The sequence below is a fragment of the Schistocerca serialis genome, chromosome 1 (assembly GCF_023864345.2).
Source record: "Schistocerca serialis cubense isolate TAMUIC-IGC-003099 chromosome 1, iqSchSeri2.2, whole genome shotgun sequence".
In the NCBI taxonomy this organism is placed as follows: Eukaryota; Metazoa; Arthropoda; class Insecta; order Orthoptera; family Acrididae; genus Schistocerca; species Schistocerca serialis.
Genome location: NC_064638.1, coordinates 735,858,897 through 735,882,222, shown reverse-complemented (window position 1 = coordinate 735,882,222; position 23,326 = coordinate 735,858,897).

The window sequence follows — 23,326 nt, the reverse complement described above, 5'->3', positions numbered from 1 at the left end:
GGAAGTAGTAACAGTAACACATAATTTTCTTTTCAAGTACATGGTAATATTTCTTTTTACAATCAGTTGTTGTGGTGCACCACTTTAATTACATAGATATTAAGATGTGAACATACATTTCCCTTATCTGCATTGTTGTTTTTACTGTAATATTTTTTCTGCTTGAGCTATGTCATGTTTAGGTATAAGTTGCTGCTGTTTGCCAGGCATAGTGTTATTGAATTTGACTGTTTGCTGCACATTGCCTTAGATTAGTTGTAATATTACAATTGCTTTGCTAATTTCTTAATGCTGCTTGCTTTGCAAATCTGCGTTTTTTTTCATTGCTGTTTATATTAATTGTTTTATGTGCTGCTGCATTGCCTCGTCCCTTAGTTTAGCATCTGAGCTCAGTAGATTTAAGTTAGCTTAAGAGGGGGTAGCCTCTAAGAGAATGAGTTGCGATGAATTGGAAGAAATGCATTCAGAAGTTATACGAAAAAAAGTACAGAAAACAGGTTTAGGTAGGATTTTCTTGGAAATAAATGTTGAGGTAAGAAATGTGTGAACATATAAATACAGAAAGCATGCTTAGATAGAATTTTTTTGGTGGAAACAAAGGATGAAATAAGAGGAAAGATATAGGAAGTTTTGGGTTGGACTGCAGTACCACATGTTACACTGAAAACGAACCCTGTCCTTTCCCTTTTGTGTTATTCCGCTATATGTTTATGTACCCTTGTGTATTTGTCTTTTTCCTGTCTTTATGTGTTTAGCTAATAAGATTTATGTTGTAGAATTTTTCAAATACTATGTTATTTTCTTTGTAAAGATGCTTAGACATTATTTATTCTGTTTTGTTTTAATGCTCATATGTGAAGGTGATGTTTCAAAAGTTATTCTGATCTTTATGTATGTACTCATGTCATAATTCCTGTTACACTGACGTATATGTCTATTTCTATTTGTAAAGCCTGTATTACTACAAATGTTATCTGTATTATTACGTTTTTAATGATGTTTTCTTTATCTTTGTAATTATATTCTCATGTTATAAAATTGTAATTGTCACCAGTTCATCAAATTATTAACTTGTAAGTTACATTTCACTGCACACATTTCTGTTGGTCATAGTATATGGACAATATGTGAGAAGTAGGGACTGATAGTGTTTGCACGTGTGTTAATAATTCAGCAAGGGACTGGATAACAACATTGCTGGTTCTAAGGACATGTCAAACAAATTTTTTGTGAGTGCACAAGTGGTGGTTTATGGACTTGCTATATTCTCCGCAAGACTCTTCGATGGTGAATGTGCACCTGCACAATCGCAACAGATGGCTGCTGGCCATCTCTACAAGGACTAAAGTGGGTCTGCATCTCTGATGACCCACCAACGCCATTATTTCTACAAGGACTGCAGTGGGTCTGCACCTCTGGTGGCCCACCAATACCGTAATCTCTACCAGGGCTACAGTGGGTCTGCTCTGTGATGACCTACCAATACTCTTCAAAATTTCGACTGACTCTGCTGTGGGTTTGCTCTGTTGTCGCCCATTACCTGTATGCATGTCAAGAGTCAGCACTGTCTTTCCGTTGGAAGGACAACACTACTTCTTCAAGACTGCATGGAAATCCACTACTTCTGTGTGCATTTTCTTTTACTGCTCAGACTTTGAGAAAAACACTGCAATTTCACTGTGACGGATGATGAGGACTGTCTTTATGGACTGTGAGAAAATTTTAGCTTTTGACCAACATTGTATCAATAAGTGTGTGCATTTGATTTCTTTGTTATTGTAATTATGAAAAATTTTTTCAAATCTGTATTGGCCACTGCCCAATCCAATTTGTAAAATTTTTTGTGGGGAGCATGGGGGCTATGTAAGTAGGCTGGTTAGGTTTTTTTATTGGTAACGCCAACTCTGTATGAAAATCACTGGCTGTGCTGTGTGCAGTCTGTGGCTGCTTTGCATTGTTGTAATACTCGCCATTGTAGTGTTGGGCAGCGGCAGCTGGATGTGAACAGCGCGTAGCATTGCGCAGTTGGAGGTGAGCCGCCAGCAGTGGTGGATGTGGGGAGAGAGATGGCGGAGTTTTGAAATTTGTCATGAACTGCTATATTTAAATATGATGATATCAAGGTAAATACATTATTTGTTCTCTATTAATATCTTTCATTTGCTAACTATCCCTATCAGTAGTTAGTGCCTTCCATAGTTTGAATCTTTTATTTAGCTGGCAGTAGTGGCGCTCGCTGTATTGCAGTAGCTTGAGCAGCGAAGATTTTTGTGAGGTAAGTGATTTGTGAAAGGTATAGTTTAATGTTAGTCAGGGCCATTCTTTTGTAGGAATTTTGAAAGTCAGATTGCGTTGCGCTAACAAAATATTGTGTGTCAGTTTAAGCACAGTCATGTATAATTGTTCAAAAGGGGACGTTTCACTCTTTTCAGTTTTTGCAGTCGAACTTTTGTGCAGTTTTCTCTCCCCCTGTGGGTTCTAGGACCTCGCCTAAGTATTTAAAGAATGGAACTCTCTCAATTTGTCCATATTTTGTAGTCAGTTTTTGAGTTTCAAATTTTGAGCAGATGAATTTGGGTTTTTGGAAGGAAATTTGTAGCCCAACTTTTTCGGCGCATTCTTTGAGAATGTCTATCTGTTTAATTGCTGTAGTCTCGTTTTCTGCTAGAATGGCCACGTCATCTGCAAATGCCAAGCATGAAATTTTAATACCATCTTTAGATTTTCCTAGTTGTATAGGCTTCCAGTAATTTTGATTCTTCAGTTCTTTTTCCCATTCTCGGATTACTTTGTCTAAGACAAGGTTGTAGAGGAGTGGAGACAAGCCGTCACCTTGTCTGACGCCGGTTTTGATCAGGAAGGGCTCTGATATTTCACCCAGGAATTTTATCTTAGAAGTTGTGTTTGTGAGCGTTTCTTTGATAAGGTTTAGGGTTTTCGGATCGAGTCCTAGCTCCTCAAGGATAATAAAGAGAGATTGCCTATCGATTGAATCATAAGCCTTTGCGAAATCAACAAAGGAACAAATGATCGGACTGTTTCTGACTGCTTTGTATTTTAGTGTTGTCTTCAAATTGAAAATTTGTTCTGCACAGGATCGGTGAGGGCGAAAGCCAGCTTGGTATTCACCAATACTGTGTTCGAGTTGTTCTTGTGTTCGTTGAAGAAGACAAGCTGAGAGGATTTTATAAGTGACTTGGAGAAGGGAGATTCCTCGATAGTTGTTTATATTTGCCATGTCTCCCTTTTTATGCAGTGGATGAACTAGGGCGCATTTACAATCTTCTGGTAGTTTTTCTGTCTGCCAAATGTCTGTGATGATTTGAGTGAGTTCTTTGAGGGAATTTGGTCCAAGATTTTTAAGTAGTTCTGCAGTGATATTATCTTCTCCGGATGCCTTGTTGTTTTTCAGTCTATGAATATGTCTTTGGATCTCCTCTAGTGTAGGTGGTGGGGATTCTGGATTTGTGTAGATAGCAGTTTCTTGAGGGAATCTTGAAGAAGGTTCAGGGCAATTGAGGAGTCCGGAAAAGTATTTTGCCAGCTCCTCACAATTTTCCCGATTTGTGAGCGGTAGTTTTCCATCTGGTTTTCTGAAACATAGATATCGTGAGCCGTATCCATTGATTCTCCCAGCAAAGGTCTTATAGAAGTCTCGTACATCATAGTTAGGGAAATTTTCTTCAATAGACTCACACTGTTCCTTGAGGTACTTCCTCTTGACTTGTCTGTTTTTGCCACTTGTCTTCTGGTGTTGTGGAAGTGATCTAGATTTTCTGAGGATTTTTTACTGTTATACTTCAGAAAGGCTTTCTTTCTTTCTTCCAGCGCTTTTTCACATCCAGAGTCCCACCACGGGTGTTTTGTGTTCTTTTTCAATGAGATCAGTTCTTTTGCCTTCTTTGTAATTTTTGTTCGAAATTTTTCCCAAGAGTCAGCTGGTTCCTTTTCCCACTCCTCCTTCAGATTGGTTTCTTTGATTGTTCGTGTGTCAAATTTCATCATGTGTGTTTTCTTCGGATAGAATTTTTTTGGGGTGAATTTCACTTTAATGCGTGTTAAGTAGTGGTCTGAGTCAATGTTCGCCCCTCTGCGGACTTGGACATCATGGATCTCTTTCTGCACGAAATAGGAGATAGCAATGTGGTCAATCTGATATTCGCCGATCTCTTGTATGGGGGACCTCCAGGTCTTTTGTTTTCTAGTTTTTTTTCTCAAAGATGTAGACATTAGTTTTAGATTATTTTGTTGGCATAGTTCAATAAATCTCAGACCGTTTCTGTTGGTGAATCTGTGTGCTGGATATTTTCCTACAGTTTTTTGGTGTTCTTTCTCTCAGCCAATTTGTGCATTGAAATCTCCCATTAAGATTTTGATATCATCCCGGGGAATTTTTGCCATGACATCTTCAAGTTTAGTCCAGAATTTTTCAGTTTGTAGTTGGCGTTTTTTGTTGTCTATGTTTGTGGGTGCATGAACATTTATCAATGTGTATTTCTTGTTGGCGCACTGGATACGCATGGTCATGAGGCGATTATTTATGGAAGAGGCCTCTCTAATTGAGCCTAATATATTTCTGTGCACCGCAAATGCCATGCCCAGGAGTGGCGTACCATTGGCAATTCGTTTGTCAGTCTTGCTCTTGAAGATGCGATAGTTTCCATAGTCTATTGTATTTTCATCCGTGAATCTAGTTTCTTGTAACGCTAAGATCTTAATTTTTTGTTGGTCTAGCTCTGTTACTAAGTTGTGTAATTTTCCAGGTTGAATTAGGGTCTGAATGTTAAAGGTACCAATGTACATGGGAACCTTGGGACGAAGTTTGCTTGACAACTCTGATCGTGATGGCCCGGGTTCCCCAGAATCCGAAAACCCAGTTGTCATCTGTCGACGAGTGGATTGGTTACCACCTGGGGTAATTCTGTCATTACTCTCACGAATCATGATAGCTTGTAAGTTATGGTCCAGTGTTTCCACTGGGTGTTTAGAACCAGGGATTGTAAGTTCCTGGAGCATATAATACAGCCGCACCTACTAGATGGACAGACGCTGACCTCGCTGCCGCTCGACTCGAGTACAGACGCATTGAGGATTTGGAATGTGAGATTTTTTTTCAAGGTTTTCTCCTATAGATCCGCCGTGTTCTGTGTTAACAGGGTCACCTCGTGTAGGATGTGGCTCTTCACCATGTATAAATAGGTGCCGGTTTCCTAACAAGGCATTGAAGTGTGACAGCTCTCTTGGACGGCAGGGTGTGTCACACCACCAGCCACACACGGCAGCTGATGGGGCGCCAGCGTTACAGTACAAAGCGGGTCGCTGGTTTGACACTGTGAGGCCGACGCAGGGTCTGTAGCCAGCCAGTGGTGGGCTACTCCATGGCTCGCTACCACGGGCAGTCGTCTTTAGCTCCCCACACACGCTGGAGACATCCCAAGTCGGGGGCCGCAGATTCGGATACCGGATCGCGGGCGCTTGTTGTCGCCGCGATCTTAACCGCGACGGCAAAGGAGAAACGCAGCGGGTCGCCTGCAGCTCACACTGGGCGGCGCTGGGGTGGCAGAGGCGCTTCCTGACGACAACGCAACTCCGTGGCCGTACAAGGCCGACACACAGCAGTGCATGCACAATCCCTTCAGATCCTTGAACGCCATGCTCTCTGCCTCGCCTATCACATCCGTCTCCCCTCCCCCACGCAGATCCTGTACGATCTCATTCCGCTCCCCCACCTCCTCCTTTTCCTTGAAAGGCTACGGATCCTGTACACCTCCCGTAAACTCGATCCTCCTCACCCGCTTGTCTCGCCCATCCTCTCCCACCCCCGCCCGCTGCCGCACCTGTATTCCCACGTCCCACCCGGTCTCCATCTCTCCAACCTCCTTACCCTCTCCCAAGGTGGCTTCCGCCAGCTCCCCCTCCCTGATGATGTCCTCCTCCCCTCCATCTACCCCTCCTATCAACTTTGATCCTCCCCCCCCACTTCCTGTGTCTTTTCCTTTAGGCACCCTCCCTCCCACCTCTCTCCTTTTCCCCCCATCCCCCTTCCTCCACCCCTCCTCCCCCGAGCTCCCCCTCCCCCTTCCTCACTTCCCCCTATCTCTTCTGCCCGTGGCATCTCTGCTCTCCTCTCTCCCTCTCCCACCCACCCCCCTCCTCCTCTCTTGGCAGGTCCCCGGACTCGTACACGCCTAGTGAACATTCGCGCGCCAGAGATCAACGCCTCGTGTTTCTGTGTGTGCCGTCGTTTTGTGCTTAAGTGGTTCAGTGTTATTCGTTTTGTGCACCTACGTTCGAGTGTGACAATTTTCGTCTATGTATATGTCCAAGTTCAAATGGTTCAAATGGCTCTGAGCACTATGGGACTTAACATCTGTGGTCATCAATCCCCTAGAACTTAGAACTACTTAAACCTAACTAACCTAAGAACATCACACACATCCATGCCCGAGGCAGGATTCGAACCTGCGACCATAGCGGTCACGCGGGTCCAGACTGAAGCGCCTAGAACCGCACGGCCACACCGGCCGGCTATGTGTCCAAGTGTCTGAACAAATTTTATCTTGGACTCTACGCCCGTGAACAGCTCCATGTATTTTAAAAAGTGTTTGTCTCTGTTTATATGTCCACCATATTTTTTCCTCTAATTGTCTTCATTTGTATCTTTTGTGTTTCTCTGAGGCCAAAGAGCGGCGTCGTATGCTGCTGCAGGCTTAAAAATAACAATAAAGAAAAAAAAAGTGCAGGCACATGTCACTGCGGCAGCCACTCCATGCCAAGCTGTTTCTCTGGCAGCAAAGTGGTGTCCCTAGCATGTGGGTAACGCAGACCGAATGGAATGCGGCACTGTAGTTGGCAACAACAAATCACTTCAAAACGTCGGACGAATCTTAATGTGGTGCCTTCTACCTCTTCCCACCACATCTGGTGTTGCTGTTACATTCGGTGTCACAAGCTCCCACTACATTTGGTGTCAGAATAGCAGACGTCATCTGTACAGTACAATGTTCGAGCCCACTGCCTGCATTACAGTCACAAGATGTGGTGAGTTTTGACCAGTTTTCTTTTGAGTGTTGGACGTTTTATTTCTTTTTTGTGTTTTTGAGTCTGGCTTATGGCAGGCCATTGTAGATGTTCTGCGTGGGCATAGTATTTTTTGTTGTCAGAGTAAGTGTTAGTGTATTTGGGGCAGTAAGATTTTTTTCCTCCCGTGGCACTTAATTACTTTTGTACTGGTTTGAGTATGATGTTACTGAATATGATGATACTGTGGTGTAGGGAGTCAGGTTATTCTTATACTTAAATATTTTGTTTAGGGACTAACTGGGAACGAAAGCAACACATTGGCAGAGTCAGGAACGCAAGATGTGTCGGTACCAGAAGCGGTACAGATTTTGGTGGAAAATGTAGTACAATTGACAGCGGACAATACATAGTTGAGAAGTGAATTAACATCTAGAAGTGAGCAGGAAACTGGATCGGATCAATCGTTTTTGCCTAGGGTGTCGCAGTAGGAGATTGAACCAGCTGCCGTGAGTTTGATTATTCAGTTTTCTGGCAACGCATCTGATGATGTGTGTTCGTTTGTGGAGGACTTGGACACTTCAGCTGTAATGAATGGTTGGTTGGATGAATAGTTGTTACATGTAGCCAAGATTTGATTAACGAGTGAAGCAAAGACATATGTAAGGTGTTCTGAGGCCTCAAGGAAGGCAGAACAGTTTAAGCAGTTCAAGGAGGGGCTTTTACAAAGGTACAAGAAACACAATAGTGCTCGGTACTTTAGGGAGAGGTTGATTACAGTGACGAAGAGACAAGGGGAGACATATAGAAATTTGCGGACAGAATAAGAGAAATTAACGAGTACACTTAAGAGTTGGGTCAGAGCGATGAACCGAATGGTATTCTGTTTCAGGAGGACGAGCAAAGGGCACTTGATGTATTTTTGAAGGGGTTATCGGCACATTTATCGGTGAAAGTGTGTGAAAGGACTCCGAAAAATTTGTGTTCAGACATTCAGCTGGAAATCCAATGTGAGGAAATAGACGTGGCAAAGAGGGTACGTGATAGACAAGCAGTGTTTACAGCGGGTATAAAATGTTATAAGTGTTGTCGTACGGGACATGTGCAGAGGCAATGTACCCAGTCACCGAGGAATAAAGGAAGGGGTGGAAATCAGCAGTGTGGAGAATGGAGAAGTGGAGTAAGTAGAGATGGACAACCGTTAAAGGGCAGAGGGGGCCAAAGACCTACCTAAGGGAGCTCCCGTTTAATTTCAATGCTACAAATACGTATGTAGAGGTGGAATGTTCAGTGGTAGGATCCATAGGAACTAAAAACTTTAAGATTTTGTTGGACACAGGAGCGCAAGTGTCAGTGGCTACTAAGAGTTTAATGGGATGAAGGAAGGTAGACCCATCATGTTATATGTTGTGTGGACGGGGGGAGGGGGGATAAGGAGGTCACACCTTTGGGGTCAGTGACAGTTGGCTTTCGCATAGTGAAAGTCCAATTTGATGCATGCATGGAGGTAGTACCACGGGTAAGCGAGGGCTACAATATGATCCTAGGAGTAGCATTCTTGCATCAACATCATACCAAAATTGATTTTGAACAACGAACTGTTGAACTTGGTGGAATGTTATTTCAGCTAGGGGAAACTGTTCTCGATGCAGAGCTGTTGCGAGGGGCATTCAGTGTAATGAACAAACCAAATGAACCGCAGTGTGTGTGTGGTGGCATTGGGAAGTCGCTTTGGGTAAGTGTGGAGTCGAATCTACCAGTGGGTACAGTATGTGTTATTGAACCATTGAAGGATAATGAAGCTTTGGGTCCATTGGCTTGTTTTGTGAAACGTAGTATTGTATGGGTACAGGAGAGGAACAACGAGCAAGTAGTTCCCGTAAACGTGGATAATTTTAGCGCTGTAGACGCGAAATTGAGAAAAGGAATTTAAGTAGCAAATTTGGATGTGCCAGATGACGAAGACTGGTGTTTGAGAGGTAGGCGAAGCGATCAACCACTAACTGCTGATAGAACTCCATTGCACGACAAAATTAAGCATTTGAAAGGAGGAGAAAGAGAGCATATGGAAGAATTATTGGTGGAATTTAAGGATTTGTTTTTTCCGCAAGGCCCGTAGCCAGCAACTCCATTAGTTCAACATAGGATACCAACAGAGAATGAAGCACCTGTTTACCGTAAACCATACAGATAACAGAGGTATCAGCAGGTGATTGTGGAGGATTTCACTGATCAGCAGCTTGCGAACAGTATTATAGCGCACAGTAATTGTTGCTGGGGAGCAGGCATTGTCGTTGTGCCTAAAAGAAACCTAGGAATGGAACTAAGAAATACAGGTTCTGTTGTGACTACCGATACCTCAATAATACGACAGTAACTGACGCATACCCTATTCCAAACATATCGGAGACTGTGGATCATTTAGGACAGTACCAGCACTTTTGTACAATGGATTTGACAAGTGGTTATCATCAGTTAGAGCTGACTCCAGAGGATCGTCCAAAAACTGCTTTCTCTACACCGGGAGGTCATTACTAGTACATCAGAATGCCATTCGGTTTGAAAAACGCTCCAGCAACGTTTCAGAGGTTGCTAGACAGTGTGTTGAAGGGTTTGGAATCACGGCAGTGTCTGGTCTATTTGGATGATATTATAGTGCTTTCAAGTAGTATGGAGCAGAATAGACAGCAGTTAAAGTAGGTCTTTATGAGGTTAAGAGCAGCTCGTTTAACGTTGAGCCTGGAGAAGTGTCATTTTGCATTGGAAGAAGTGAAATATTTAGGTCTTGTCATCAGTAAGGACGAAGTGCGAACAGATCCGAGGTTGGTACAGGCTGTAAGGGATTTTTGGGAAACGAAAACAGTTAAGGAAGTGCAGTCATACATCGGAATTTGTAATTTCTATCGAAAGTTCGTGAAGGGTTTTGCAGATTTGGCACAGCCGTTGACGCGGTTGTTATGGAAGAGTGTGAAATTTGAGTGGACAGAAGAGTGTTAGAAAGCGTTTGACAAACTGAAAGAAGTTTTCACATCAAGTCCGGGTCTTGTGCTTCCAGATTTTGAAAAGGAGTTTATACTAGCTTGCGATGCATGGAATCAAGCATTAGGGTGTGTTCTTAGGAAATTGATGGGAAAGAACATCCAGTAGCCTAAGCGTCTAGGCAGTTGAATGCAGCAGAGAGGAATTACTCAACAACAGGGAGGGAGATGCTTTAATCTATGGAATCACATATTTTAAATGCTACTTATATAGGAGGAGATTTCGGGTAGTGACAGATGTTGCTGCATTGAAGTGGTTGTTGGGGTTGAAGGATCTGTTCACTAGACTCGCTAGATGGGCTGTGAGGCTTAGTGGACTACGAGGTGGTGCACAAGCCTGGGAAGAAGCACAGTAATATGGATGCACTAAGTGGGAAGGTGGCAAAAGTAGAAGTCATAGGTTATGACCCAGCAGTATGGCAAGAATTACAGGACCCGGACAACGATTGTAAATTGTGTTAGACACAGCCACAATTTAATATGTACGACGGTGTTCTGTACAGAGAAACGAAGTTAGGACCAAGGGTAGTAGGGCCAGCGATGCTGAGGGAGGAGGTTTTAAAGGAAGCACATGATCACGTGCTATCTGGTCATGCAGGGTGTACAAGGACAAATAGGAGAGTGACGGAGAGGTATTGGTGGAGAGGTAGGAAAGTAGACGTGGATCGATACGTCAAGAATTTTATACCATGTGCGCAGAGAGCAGATTTGAGTCGGAAACAGGTACAACTGCAACGATTGCTGGAAGTGACATGTCCATTTTCTGTGTTGGGGATCGATGTCTTAGGACCTTTCAGGTGAACACCATCGGGGAACAGATTCGTTCTGACAATAATAGACCATTTTTCGAGGTATGTGGAAATGGTCGCTATGCCAAATCAACAGGCAGCAATGGTCGCGCAAGCGTTAGTAAACAACTGGATTTTGAAGTTTGGTGTACCGGAGACAATAATTACTGACCAAGGGACCAACTTCATGTCGGATTTAATGAAGGAACTGTGTAAGCTGTTGAACGTAAAGAAGTTGAGGACGAGCGCGTTGCATCCACAGGCGAACAGAAGGACAGAACGGGTACACAGAACAATCAGAAGATGCTGAGCTTTTATGTGGATTCTCATCACCATCAGTGGGACGAGTATTTGAAGCATATTGTATGCGCATATAATGCGAAAATCCATACAAATACCGGTTTGTCTCCATATGAGGTAGTGTACAGGCGAAATATGCCGTCACCATTTGATTTAGTGAAGCTACAGAAAGGAAAGAGCGGTGAATCTGTACGTCAATTCGTGAGAACAATTGGGGATGTGTGGAAACGCGTACAAAAGGTGAATACGAAGGCTTTGGAAAGGCAGGAAGATGCAGTGAAACGGAAAGGAAGTTTACCACAGTATAGAGTGGGCCAATGGGTAATGCTGTACAGCCCCTACACGTAAAAAGGGAAACGAAGAAATTCCTCATTAGGTATTAAGGGGCCGTACCAAGTTGTTGAAACCATATCCCCCTTCTGCTGCCAACTAGAACAATTATAGTACACATTGGGCGTTTACAGCTATTTAAGAGTTTCCCGGATGTGATTCCAGGCATACCAAAAGAAGGGAAGAAGAAGAAAGAGAGTGAAGAGAGGTATTCAGCACAGAGAAAACCAGGAAGATACAATACAGCAAGATGTACTGTATGCCTTGCGATCCAGAAAGTAATGGAGTATTTGTAGTTTTTTTGTTTTCGTGTTGTGTATCATTGGGTTTGCGTAGATTAATTAGGCATTGTATTTTCTTATGTTGTATGTGTTTTCGAATATTGTGAGCCTGCCAGGTACAGTGATGTTTAGAAGAGGGGGGGAAGAGTAATGATGATCCCTGTCCTCAGATCACTGAAATGGGGAGCGTTGAGCAAGTTGGTAAAAATAAAAAACTGAGAAGATATTGCTGGTCTCGGCAGTTAACAGCCAGTACGCCGAGATGGCAAGGGAGGAATTACGGGGCTGTCATAGAGGGAAGGTAACGGTATGTCCAGCCAGGATGATAAGCAGTAAGCCTGACAAGTGCATGGTGCAGTTATTTTTAGCCAGGAGGAAAGAAATAGACTGCCCAAGGGACATCGTGGAGCCAAAATTGAGCTTGCAATGAGTCAGGATGCATTGCATCTTCTCCACCTAATAGTAGTAGCAAGTTGTCTTGAGCAGGGAGTATTTGCCGAAGCGAAATGTATAGAGCTCAAGGGGAGCGGAATTTTAATCAATGGAACTGTGTGTAACATAATAGGACCAACCTCCCACCTGCCATCGTCAACTTCAGGAGTCACGCACTTGAATGTTACTCAGCCACAGCTGTACTGGCCAGGAGCAACTTTAGAGTTTTTGCCAAGGTAGAATCTGACCTTGTTAAATTACAGCCTGGAGTCAGGTCTGTTTAGATCCGTAAACCAGTTCGTTTCAGAGCAAGAGGGGCGCATATCAGCTGAACAGCTTGTGCAGCATGTCACTCAATATAGCGAAAGGCAACGACAAGTAACAATCATCTTGAGCATCACTGTGGCAAGTGACATCGCAGTCTTAACTTGTTGTGTGTTGTTTTCATTCTGATCAGGCAGAGAGCCAATTGCAAGAGGGAACCGACAGTAGTCTAAATCCCAGTGGATTGGATACCGAGGGTGCAAGACAGGTAGGTAAGGGACTGATCGAGCCTTAAGGGGGGTAGGACGTCAAACGGGCCGACTTGGAGCAGGAGAGGGACCAGAGGACATTTTAACTTCCACTGTCTATACTTTTACAAGTAAATTCATAAAACCTTGTCAGCATGACCATGAAGGATTCAGGATTCACACTCGAAGCAGCGGAAGTTCAAAAACATAACAAAATAATTTTTTTACATGTGAAATTTCATCATTTTTTTCACTTACTATTGACTGCAGTTGTTGCTGTAGGTACACTTTCCTTCATAAGTAAGAGAGACTGTTCGATGAATTTTGCACAGCATACAAACCATACTTACAGGTTTCTGAAACTCTAGAATCTATTTAATTTATGAAAAAATGAATGAGCTGTTACGTTTTAAACTTTATGTTTAGAAAAAAATCAAATTTTGTAGTTAATTATCTCAATTTTACCACAGTTTTTAATAGATTTGGAAAATTCTAGAGTTTCATACACCTGTAAGTATGGTTTGTATTCTGTGCAAAATTCATCAAAGAATCTCTCTTACTTGTGAAGAAAAATGTACCTATAGCAACAAATGCATCCAACAGTAAGTGAAAAAATGATGAAATTTCATATCTAAAAAAAGATTTATTTTGTTATGTTTTTGCACTTCCACTGCTACAAGTGTGAACCTGAATCCTTCCTGGTCATACTGACAAAGTTTTATGAATTTATTTGTAAATGTGTAGACAGTAGAAAATAAAATGTCCTGTGGTGCCTCTCCTGCTCCAAGTCGGCCCGTTTGACATCCTACCCCGCTTAAGTGCAGTGGTTATCCAGTAAGGAATCTTTACGTTTTGTTTTACGTCTTGTGTTTTAAGAGTACTAGACCACATCTAAGTTTCCTAATCATAAGTACATGCCAATTCAAACAAGTTTAAGAGTAGTTAGAGGTTGACCTGGGGACTGAGTCTTTCTGAAGGGGGGAATAATGTAGCGGCATCACAGTTTAAGATAGGAAAGTTACATTTGGTGCCACATTACTGAGCACACAAGTTACAGCCAGGCGCAGGCCTGTTGACAGTAAGTTAGGCTGACCAGCGGTTGTGAAGTAGAATGGAGCCCACAGGATCGTCGAATCACTGAAAAGAGTAAACGGAGTAAACGCAGCAGTTTGCATGGCGCAAGTTACAGGCAAAAGGGGCCCACTGGCGCAACCTAGGTGTTGTGAGTACATGACTCGGAGCTGGGGTTAGCAAAGCAGAGGTGCACAGCTGCTTAGAAATAGATGCCGGTTTTCTAACATAATAGGACCAATCTCCCACATTGTGAAAGCTATCATGGATGGTGGGACACGTCACACCACTGGCTACACACAGCAGCAGATGGGGCGCCAGCATTTCAGTCCATGGCAGGTCACTCGTTCGACCCTCTGAGGCCAATGTGGGGCATTCAAGTGTAGCAGCTCTCCTGGACAGCAGGGCATGTCACACCAACAGCTGGGACGCCAACGTTCCAGTACCTGGCGGGTCGCTGGTTTGACCCTCTGAGGCCGACGCGGGGTCCATAGCCAGCCAGCAGCAGGCCACTCCACTGCTCACTACCGCAGGCAGTCGTCTTGGCTCCACACACACACTGGAGGCATCCTCAGGCAAGGGCCGCAGATTTGGACACCTGATTGCAAGCGCTTGATGTCGCCACAGTCTTAACCACGATGGCAAATAAGAAATGCAGCAGGCCGCCTGCAGCTCACACCAGACAGCGCTGGGGTGGCAGAGGAGAAGGCTGCTTTTTCGGCTACCAGAGCATCCTGATGATGCCACAACTCCGCGGCCATACAAGACCAACACACAGCAGTGCGTGCACGTGTTGCTGAGGCAGCCATTACATGCCAAGCCGTTTTGCAGGCAGCGAAGTGGTGTCCTCAGCATTGCGGGACCCGGTGACACAGACCGAGGGGAATGCAGCACTGTAGATGGAAACAATAAATCACTTGGAAAGCTCTGACAAGTCTTAATGTGGTGCCTTCTACCCACTACATTTGGTGATTCTGTTACATTCGGTGTCAGAAGCTAACACTACAGTACAGTTTGTTTGTTCTGTAGTCGATAACAGGTTGTCTTATAGAAAATACTTATACCTGTAAATTGAAACATGCTTTAAGACATGTGTATTATTCGAGTGTGTTGATATTTGCTACTATATACCCTTCAATAAAAAAAATTAAAAAAAAAAAAACATTCCTTTCCCGGAGAAGGGGAGGAGGAATGAAATGGACCTTCACGGGTTGAGGAGGTATGTGATGGTTCTTTGGTGATTACAAGATGGAGTCATATTCATGAAGAGTCCACTTATCAGTATGACATTGCACCTGGTCGCACTGATTTGGTTTGAACTGGTGTGATAAAGACCTTGTATCTTCTCTTGAGGCAATTTGGCCCACAGCTGTTGTAACAATTCCTTAGTGTCCTGGACACTGGCCTTGGGACAGAACTGAAGTCCGAGCTGGTTCCACAAATGTTCTATTGGGGACAGATCTGGGTATCAGGCTGGCCACAGGAGTACCTCATCATCATGTACGTGTCATATGTGGGCGAACATTCTCCAACTGAAAAATGGCGTCACAATACTGTCGCACAGCAGGTAACACACGAAGACACATAATGGCCAGAGTTTCCTCAGCCGCTACCAGCTGTGACTTGAGTTACAGCCGATGGCTCCAAACGTCATGACGCAAGGACTCCCAAGCATTGGAAGAATAGGACCTCTGTCCTAGTTGCTGCCATACCCGCCGACGATAGCCATTTGAGATGTTCAGAAGCCAGGGTCATCGCTGAACACAGTGCGACACGAAACACGGTCCCAAACGAAGACGAGTGTGTTATCATATTATCGGCAGATTCACATGGAATAGAAATCACCAAGTCTGGGTCCTACTAGTCTTCTACCAATGACGCAGGATGGCACCGAACGTTGCAGATAGACCATTGCTGACATTGGCAGTGAGACTAGGTAGGTAGGTGCTCAGAGTGCGCACAAGATAAGGTAAACAGTTACTGTGAGTTGCACAATCAAACACACAACTTTATTTTTCTAAAAACCACTCATTTACACATTACTTTAAAAAATCACAAATAAACAATATGGCTACAGAGTTAAAGAACTTGAGATGCTTTCTGGGCTGAAGGCCCGAAACCACACCAAAAACAAGAACAGCGGAAGGCCTGGCTTAGAAATCAAAAGCAATAAAAAATAGAAGTTAAAAATTCTTTTTCCTTTAAAAAACATGCAATTGGAAACAATTAGCGGCTGAAGGCCTACACTACACGTCTGAAGGACAACTATAATTCAAACACGGTAATAAACAATTTTTCCAACCACGAAACTCTTTTTTAAACTTACAATAGAACGACCAAACGCCTAATTAAAGAAATATTAACTTATTCCATGGCTGAAGGCCACAAACAAATTTGAAACAACAGCTGAATGCCTGAACAACAAGTTAGACAAACAACCATTCCTTTCTTATAAAAAATTTTCCTTTAAAGAATACACACGGCTGAAGGCCATATTAAAAGGGGTTCACGTAAATCCTCAGCTGATGGCCACACGTAACACATCGAACAACTAACGCTTTAGAGCCTGGATTACAAACTATTTCAGACAGACCGAATTTTAAGGAAAAAAAAAATTTCTTTTTTAAAATAAAATCAATCTTCAAAATTTTAATTTAAAACTCAAGGCCTTTATGTAAAATTTAAAAAGAACTGTATTAATACACAGCTGAAGGCCTCGCACAATACTTCAAACTAGCATGAAAATCACAATCTAAAACAAACAGACCAAGTGGTGCTCAGATGTGTTCCAAGGGTCAGCCTGAGAAGATAGCTCAAACCCAAGGTGAGGTGAGACAGGCAGCCAAGAGTTGAAGTTAAATAATCGGATGGCAGCCCAAACTAGGTATGGCCCAAGGACCAACCAACAATTTAACCAATGCCCTTCCATCCAACCAATGGCACAACGATGAAAATATCGGCCGAGGACAAGGATACGAACAGGACTACGTCTTCAGAAATTGGCGTTTAAAAACACCCAAGGGAACAATAATCACTCTAAGCAAATATGAACCAAACAACTCAAAAGGCTGTCGAACTAAACGCCGTGGAAAGGCACACTGCCGGGAAAGTATGTTAACGGCCAGGGCAAGTAACTGGGCCGTTAATGGCCACAGGGCAGAAAATACGGCTGGTACACTTCACTGATAATTAACAGTCAATTTAATAATTAATTACAATATAGGAAGACGGCTGCAAGATTTCGCCGACCCCAGTACATCATACGTTGCTGCTAGCCCGAACAGCCCAGGGAGCAACAACCAACAAACGAACGAAGCGATGTCAAAATAGTTGAGGCTTCATAACAGGTTAACTGATCACTCAACTTCAGCGTCCAGGTTCGGTGGGCATCGAAGTTTGTCGCTCTCGCAGCTAGCGCCTCACGATCCGACGGCGCGTGCACGCCGCCAGTGGTCCCGGCCTGGCCACACGCCGTGGAGAGCTCCTCGCTGCTCCGTCCCAACTGACTGACTACCACTCACCACCACCACCCAGAAATGCTAGTGGTCACACCAAAGGTAGTACAACAGTACTAGTATCGATAAGCGCTGCTGCTGCCACTCAAGGAGGCAAGCCAGCAACTTTGTTGCGCTAGTAAGTAAGGAAGAAACAAGATGCCACTCCATGTGACAAAATGCCAAAAAACAAACGGCATGAACGCGAGCCGCACACAGCTCAGGCAGGTGCGGGGGTGGATGGATTGATGACAAATACGCAAGACCTCACGTTCCTAAGCTGTCGAACATCTGCCTATTCACACATCTGCATAGTGCATAATTCGACCAGCCGGCCACATGGTGATCTACAATGAGGTCCCTTCCAAATAGTCAGTGGTGTTGATAGCGGTGTCTCAAATGAGAACGCGGCATGTCCGTGTCCTTGACGACAATAACATCATCTGATGCTGTTCACGTCGTTTATATTCCCTACCAAGACCGGTTAACACCAAACGCTAATAATTCGAATACTCTCCGATACTCTGATACTCTCTGATGCTTTCTCAGAAAATTACTTTGAACAATTAGTTCACGAACCCACTCGAAGCGTAAATGGTTGCGAAAGCATACTTGACGTCTTGGCAACAAATAATCCTGGACAAATAGTGAGTATCGTGACGAATACAGGGATTAGCGACTACAAGGCAGTAGCTGCTAGGCTGAATCGTAACTCCTACAACCATCAAAAAGAAACATAAAGTATACTGAACCCCATGGTACACAAAATGAGTCAGATCGTTTTTGCAGAAGCAGCGAAAAAAAAACAAATTAAAAAGAATGCAAAATTTCCAAGACTGGCAAAGTTTTGCAGAAGTTCGAAATATAGCGCGTACTTCAATGCGAGATGCTTTCAATAATTTGCACAACGAAACTCATCTCGAAATCTGGCAGAAAACTCAAAGAGATTTTGGTCATACATAAAGCACACCAGTGGCCAGACGCAATAAATACTTTCACTGCGCGATAACAACAGTGACGTCACTGATGACTGTGTCACTAAAGCAGAGTTATTAAACGCGATTTTCCGAAACTTCTTCACCAAAGAAGACGAAGTAAATATTCCTGAATTCCAATCAAGAATAACTGCCAAGATGAGAAACATAGAAGCAGATATCCTCAGTGTCGCAAAGCAGCTTAAATCACTTAATAAAAGGAAGGCTTCCGGTCCAGATTGTATTCCAGTCAGGTTCCTCTCAGAGCATGCTGATACAATAACTCCGCATTTAACAATTATACCCAACCGCTCAGGGTTTGGGGACATATACGGTATCCGAGCATTATGAAGTACCTCGAAGAAAACGATTTATTGTCACATAGTCAGCATGGATTCAGATATATCGTTCTTGCAAAACACAACTAGTCCTTTATACTCATGACGCAATAAGTGCTGTCGACAGGGGATGTCAAAATGATTCCATATTTTTAGATTTCCAGATGGCATTCGACACCGTTCCCCACAAGCGTCTTCTAACCAAACTACGTGCCTATGGAATATCGCCTCAGTTGTGCGACTGGATTGGTAATTTCCTGTCACAAAGGTGACAGTTCGTAGTAATAGACGGAAAGTCATCGAGTAAAACAGAAATAATATCCGGCGTTCCCCAAGGAAGTGTTATACGCCCGCTATTGTTCCTGATCTATATTAACGACATAGGAGACAATCTCAGTTCCTGATCTATATTAACGACATAGGAGACAATCTCAGTAGACGTCCTAAACTGTTTGCAGATGATGCTGTCATTTACCGTCTTGTAAAGTCATCAGATGACGAAAACGAATAACAAAATGATTTAGGTAAGGTATCTGTATGATGCGAAAAATTGCCAATTGACCCTGAATAAAGAAAAATGTGAAGTTATTCACATGAGTACTAAAAGAAACCCGCTAAATTTCGATTACGCGATAAGTCACACAAATCTAAATGCTGTAAATTCAACTAAAAATACTTAGGGATTACAATTACAAATACCCTAAATTGGAATGATCACATGGATAATGTTGTAAGTAGAGCCAACCAAATATTGCGATTCATTGACAGAACACTTAGAAGGTGCAACAGGTCTACTAAAGAGACTGCTTACACCACGCCTGTCCGCCCTATTGTGAAGTATTGCCGTGCGGTGTGGGATCCGCATCAGATGGGATTGTCGGATGACATCGAAAAAGTACAAAAAGGGCCGCTCGTTTTGTACTATCGCGAAGTAGGGGAGATTGTGCCACAGACATGATAAGGGAACTGGAGTGGCTGTCATTAAGACAAAGGCGTTTTTCGCTGCGACGGAATCTTCTCATGAAATTTCAATCACCAGTGTTCTCCTCCGATTGCGAAAACATTCTGTTGGCACCCACCTACATAGGGAGAAATGATCATCACGATAAAATAAATGAGGGCTAGCACAGAAAAATTTAAGTGCTCGTTTTTCCCGCTCGCCGTTCGAGAGTGGAACAGTAGAAATGGTTCAAATGGCTCTGAGCACTATGGGACTTAACATCTGAGCTCATCAGTCCCCTAGAACTTAGAACTACTTAAACCTAACTAACCTAAGGACATCACACACATCCATGCCCGAGGCAGGATTCGAACCTGCGACCGTAGCGGTCGCGCGGTTCCAGACTGAAGCGCGTAGAACCGCTCGGCCACACCGGCCGGCTGAAACGGTAGAGAGACAGCTTGAAGGTGGTTCATTGAACCCTCTGCCAGGCACTTTATTGTGAATAGCAGAGTAATCACGTACATTTAGATGTAGATGTAGATAGCCGTTTTGCTTGTCACAGAGAATTGCAACTGTAATCACGGTATGTACGTGTAGGAAGTTACATTGAAATCCGATAAGGTCTTCTGGGCACTTTTCAATCAGTGTAAAATTAATAAAACAAAATAACAAAGGAGAGATATTTATAGAAGCTCCCTAGAGAAGTACCTTCACAGTTTTCTTTATCTATTTGTTTTGTTTCTTGACAAAAGTTATTTCGGATTGTCAGGGTAAATGAGACATATCGTACTGGCAGGCAGCAGTGGCGGCATCGTTGGCGAACACGATGTTACAATTCATGTGACCGGCAGCACAGCCGGGATGTATTATCAGCAATGCACAGTTTCTGTGGCCCGTGACTGCAGCGGAACCGTCAATGACGAGCATATTGCAGTGGAGCAAACACATTTTATTATTAAATCTCTCCATCGTCGATGACAATGGTATCTCAGGGAGATGCAGCCACTATGTATTATATTATGTGATAAATTACAGACTTCATGAGGCTGAACTTTATTGATTTTAATTATTTTGATACCTCTGAGTGCGGAATGCATGTGCCGGTAGTGTTGCTGCTAAGACTGTAGGATAATCAACTTTCAGAGGTGGTGGTATGGACCAGTACAAGAAAAAAAATATGTAGTAGACATGAGCTCTAAAATGCATACCGTAAGAGCTATGAGCAATTATTGATCTACATTACCGTGAAAATCCTCTCGTCTGCCGAACAAGTGCATATGGGTGCCCTTAAATGGTTCAAATGGCTCTGAGCACTATGGGACTCAACTTCTGAGGTCATCAGTCCCCTAGAACTTAGAACTACTTAAACCTAACTAACCTAAGGACATCACACACATCCATTCCCGCGGCAGGATTCGAACCTGTGACCGTAGCGGCCGCTCGGTTCCAGACTGTAGCGCCCAGAACCGCACGGCCACTCCGGCCGGCTGCCCTTAAAGTACGCATTGTAGAGCCCCTGATTACTGGACATTTTGTCTTTGCTTTGGACTGTACTACCGCCTCTGAGAGTTGCCCATTCCGCAATCTTACCAACAACAAGGCCGGTGCATGCGTTCCACTGTCAGACGTATCAGAACGATTCTCGCTTATAAATTTCGACTGAGTCGTTTCGGGACCAGGGTTCCTTATCTCAGATTGATACATTTACCCTACTTCATCATCCCTAAAAGTTCGTAACATCATCACCCTATACATCTACACATAGATAGCCGCTAACAACAATAACCTCTCGTATCCTGCCATACCCCTTCACTTCACAGGTAAGATCACATAAATTTACGAGAAACTTTTTTTTCTCTTTGTAGCATGTACGAAACCAAAACCTGTAGTAATACATACCAACCAAATCCCAAACATGTTTTTATTTCGTGCTGGAGGCTAATAATAATATACAGCAGAAATGTGACGCTTAAGTTTGCTGTTAAAGCTTTTAGATCACATGAGACCACGTACAATGTTGTGGATCTGCCGCCCTGGATAAAATGACTTCCTCAAGATGAGTATATCTACGTGAATGGGTTTTAGAAATTACTGAATGGTCTGGAATTGTATGCAGAACAACAAGAGTAGTCAGATCTCGATATGTGCATCGGAGTTTTGTGCCGCAGGTCATCTGACATACTCGAGCCTCTGGATGGACACAAGTCGTAGCGTCGCGGCCCCGCGTCCACGCACCTGAGTCGGCTGTTGGCGACGTCTCGTGCAGGCGGCGGCAACAGCAGCAGCCAGGGGCGCCCCTGCCCTGCCCTGTCTTGGACGCCACAGCCACTGCCGCCTGTCACACGCGTTGACAGCTGGCCGCCCCGTTCTGTGGCGCACATCCCCCGGGGCCTGAGTCTTTGTCGTCTTCTGCACGACTGCCGTCACCGTTTCAAGAAGGGCTGCCGTCTGAGAGCTATGCCACAGCCCAGCTCATGTTTTTGTCATAACAAAGGATTCGCTGGTTTCGAAGGTGAGGTAAAACTTCCAAATCATATTTCCTTGTTTCTAAGTCATTCACAGTTAAAACTCAAAGTGTAAGAATAAAGCCTCTGAAACTGACAAGTAGTCAATTGTCTTTCAATTTCAGCATAGAGCTTTGTGTGTCAATACTAAAGGTTCCCGCGAAGAAACTGAATAATAAACTGAAGCGACAAAGAAACTGGTATAGCCACGCGTATTCAAATGCAGAGTTAAGTAAACAGGCAGAATACGGAGCTGCGTAATTGTTAGACCGGTTACCGCTGCTACGACGACAGAGTATCAAAATTTAAGTGAGTTACATGGCGCTGTAGTCGGTGCACGACCGATGGGATACAGCATCTCCGAAGCAGCGATGACTTGCTGATTTTCCCGTACGACCATTTCACGAGTGTACCGTGAATATGAGGAATCCCGTAAAATATCAAATTTCCGACACCGCTGCGGTCAAAAAATTATCCTGCAAGAACGGGACCAACGACGACTGATGAGAATCGTTCAGCGTGACAGATGTGCCGCAAATTGCTGCAGTTTTTAGTTAAAATTAAGCACAAAAATTTTCAACGCCTTTTGCGATTTTTATAAACTAAGAGTCCACAGATAGAGTTCGTAGAGCTCTATCAGAACATATTACTAGAATTTTAGTAAATAATATTTATTTTGAACTACATGCCTGAATATGTATTTCAAGGATAACAACACATATTTTGCACAAAAGAATTAATATAATAACAAAACTAGCGGCAGTACTTCAGTTTATGCTGAGGTATTTGGAAACACACTACCGCTCATTAATTTCAATACACTATGGTGTTTCACATTTACAACACAAATCACATGTTATTTCTCACAAAATATAATTATATTAACTTCCACATATATATTACAATCACAATCATTATATTTTACTTTCATCAAAGTATCCTCCTTTGGATTTAATGACTTCCTGACAAACTCAGATTTTGTAGGTATCGTGAATCTATATGATTCCAGACATCCTTAACAATATTCCAGAGATGTTCCTTGCTGGATATATTAACTTCCGTGATACGTCTGTCCACTTCATCCCAGAACATTTCAGTCTGGGCTTTGGGATGGCCATACCATATCATTCAGTACTTCCTGATTTTCCTTTGATGCAAAGTAGTTCGTACAGTACGCCAACCGATGTTTTGGGTCATTATTCTGTTGTAAGGTGAACCCTATCCCTACTAAGCGCAATCCACTTCGTATTGCATGGTACTGAAGTATGCGGTGGGACTGCTTCTGATCCACACAACCCTCT